This window comes from Macadamia integrifolia, chromosome 2 (assembly GCF_013358625.1).
Source record: "Macadamia integrifolia cultivar HAES 741 chromosome 2, SCU_Mint_v3, whole genome shotgun sequence".
In the NCBI taxonomy this organism is placed as follows: Eukaryota; Viridiplantae; Streptophyta; class Magnoliopsida; order Proteales; family Proteaceae; genus Macadamia; species Macadamia integrifolia.
The window spans coordinates 26,108,182-26,111,423 of NC_056558.1; the positions used below are offsets into that span (position 1 = coordinate 26,108,182).

General features: G+C 38.9%; 1 non-coding gene across 1 annotated transcript; it reads left to right on the forward strand.

Annotated features, from left to right (window-relative positions):
- Positions 1-1,603: 1,603 nt before the first annotated feature.
- LOC122072340 lies at positions 1,604-1,722 on the forward strand. The gene has a single exon (XR_006138401.1). It is a non-coding gene; the product is annotated as a 5S ribosomal RNA (ribosomal RNA).
- Positions 1,723-3,242: the final 1,520 nt, after the last annotated feature.

Sequence of the window (3,242 nt, forward strand, 5' to 3'; positions counted from 1 at the left end):
CTTCATTTTTGGATAACAAAAGGAAAATCACTAGTGGGTCCCACACGTAGGTAGGATATCCCAGAATCACATCAATAGTCCAAACCAGGGTTTTAAAATTTTACGCATTGTATTCTTCTTCTATGGCTTCCATTCTATTAAAATCTTATGTACACAGCTCCAAGAATGGAATTCAAGGCCTGCTGACCAATCATACAGAAAAAATGGACCACTGGAACCCTAATAGGTAGGTTGCCTGGGTGGCAAGCAGCTGGCTAGTCGGGACCTGCCGGTTTCCCCTGTTTTCTGCAGAATCTGATTTTGTCCTTGTTGTACTCTGTGTTATTCCTTACTGTTAAGCCCAAATTGATTCAAATTTTCATTCTGAATTGTCATTGCTCACCTTATGTTGGTAAAGAAGATATCAAATATCAAGTTGACCCATTTCTGGGTTCTGATTAATTGACCCTAGCTAATGTATTTCATTCCTACAGAAATTAACACTATTTGATGAATTTTGTAGAATTAATTCATTTTCCCCTAATTTAATCATCTAAATAGGGTTAAATCAGTAATATTTCAGTAACAAAATCTGTATTCTAACCCCAGTCAAGCTTGGCAATGAGTTCCGAGAAGAATATCAAATTAATCTTTATAAATTTCAAGTTCTGAAATTAAACAAAATTCTGTTCACAGATTCTAGCAGAATTTTCCTATTTAATTAACCTTATCCCAACTCTAATTGCATAGAATTTCACTTGGATATTGAAGATCCTATGTTCTAGGGTTCACAGGGATAAATCCCCAACAAGTTGGGTCCCTGAAACCTTTAATGGATTGGGGTTTTTCTCACTGGTCAGCAATACCCTGCACAAGGTTTCCCTAACTGTCTCTAATTGACAAAAACCCTAACCCTAACTACCCTATTCATACAAAATTATCCTTTTAACCCTACTACAACACTGAGTTTACTCACCTAGGTGCACAGCGGATTCTAATAGTAGCTTGAGGTGAGTTATCTCTCTCCTCGCTTCTCTTTCTTCCTCTTCTTCCTTCTCCTTTCTTCTCTTCTTCTCGTTTCTCCTCTTCTTTTCTTACTGTAACAACAGCCACAATTTGGGTGAGATGTTGCCCTAACAGCCCTTTTATATGGCACCCCAAAACAGTCCTAAGGGTTTGTTTGGTTGGCCTTATCTCAATTCCTGTATAAATATGTGTATAGTACTTTATTAATCACTTAATTAATATATATATATATATATTTATAACTTATTTCCTCCCATGTAGTTATTGACATTAAAATATACATTCCACACCTTATTTAGGCTAATTCACGAAGGGGCAGAATGGGGATTTGAACAGTAGGGGTGTGGGCCCCATAGCACAAAAATCTAGAAAATTGCATATAATATCTAATTTAACTAATATGTAATTAAATTTGTAAATTTAATTTTCCTTTTTATTAATTGGCATAAAATATGTATTTTATACCTAAATTTGGTCTCTTCCCATAGGGGTATAATGGAAAATTGCACAACAAAGGTGTGGGCCCCACACAGTGTAAAAACCCAGAAAAGTGCATTCTACCCATCCAACCGGCTAGCTGGTTTGGACCTACCGATTTGGGTGCGATCATACCAACACTAATGCACCAGATCCCATCAGAACTCCACAGTTAAGTGTGCTTAGACGAGAGTCGTACTAGGATGGGTGACCCCCTGAGAAGTCCTCGTGTTGCAGCCCATTTCTTTGTTCTCCTAAACTTAGTCTCATAATTAAATTTACCACTTTGTCCACACCTCCTGATGAGTTCCCTAGTGATATTGATAGGCTGAACAGGAGTGTGTGGGGTCATTTTTGCAGAGAGATCTAACTTAGGTATTGGAGAGTCCCCCATCGGATTAGTTCGGCACTCACTCTCTTGTGTTTGTTCCTCTATGCAGGACCTAAGAGCAACCTAGGACAATGTCTTGCTGTAACAGTTAGAATCGCGTAATTGGCATCGGCAAATTCTAATTTTGGTTGATTCAAATCGATCTATTTGTATTGTATTTCTAAGGTTAGTTTCAAGCTTCCTTTGGTTGATTCTTCTCAGCTCTTTAATTATACTCCATTGGCATTTCAACTTTCAGAGTTTTGAGTCAATCAAACATGGAACAGATCAAATTATATTAAATGGGAAAATGAACACTCCTCGGTCGTGTGGCCGTTGGGTCTAAAAACAAAGGGAACTGTGAAATGATTGATGCCCTCACCCTTGTGATGCCCAAAAACCACCCTCTATTTATGCCCATATGTGCCCCCTTATTTGCCCCGTGTTGGGAACCGCTCTTTTCTCAAAAAATTAATTATGTGTTTGAACAAATTATTTATTTTGAGAGGTAGAGTAATATGTCCGAGAGCATGGCTCCTTCACCAATGTGGTAGCCAATGAGAGCACCCACAAAACATCAACATGGTTGAGATTTTATCTTCCATAGAGCAATCATATTGCAGGCGCCTATGTTTGGGCTCGTGATTTTCCTATTTATTTATTATTCAGTGTTCTTACTTCTTTTTTGGGGGGGGGGTGTTTTGGTTTAAACCCACATTCACATTCTTTTATCTAGCGGTCTCACTAATAGTCATTAGTGCAACCCTAATGAAGGAACAATAAAAGTAGCAGTGCCTGATCTATTATGTCAGTCACATTCTCCTAGACGTTGAGAGAAGATACCTAGGCTCGGAGAAGTTAGCCTTCACCTTGGTAGTTGCTGCTGAAATTAAAACTGAGGTCATACTTTCAAGCTCATTCAATAGCGGTACTAACTGACCGGCCACTCAAGAAGAAACTACATAAGCCGATCATCTTAGAAAGGCTCTTTAGTTGGTCGATCGAGTTAGGCGAGCACGATATTGATTACTGCCCAAAAGAACCATCAAAGGCCAAGCATTGGTAGACTTCATAGTGGACTGTAATCTAACAAACCAAGAGAGTGAGGAAAATACCTGATGTTGTGATCAAATTAAATTAAATGGGAAAATGAACACTCCTTGATCGTGTGGCCCCTGAGTCCAGGCACAAAGGGAGTTGTGAAATGGTTGATGCCCCCACCCTTTTGATACCCAAAAACCACCCCTTATTTATGCCCATGTGTACCCCCTTATTTGCCCTGTGTTGGGAAACACTCTTTTCCCAATAAATTAATTATGTGTTTGAATAGATTATTTATTTTGAGAGGTAGAGTAATCTGTCCGGGAGCATGGCTCCTACACCAATGCAG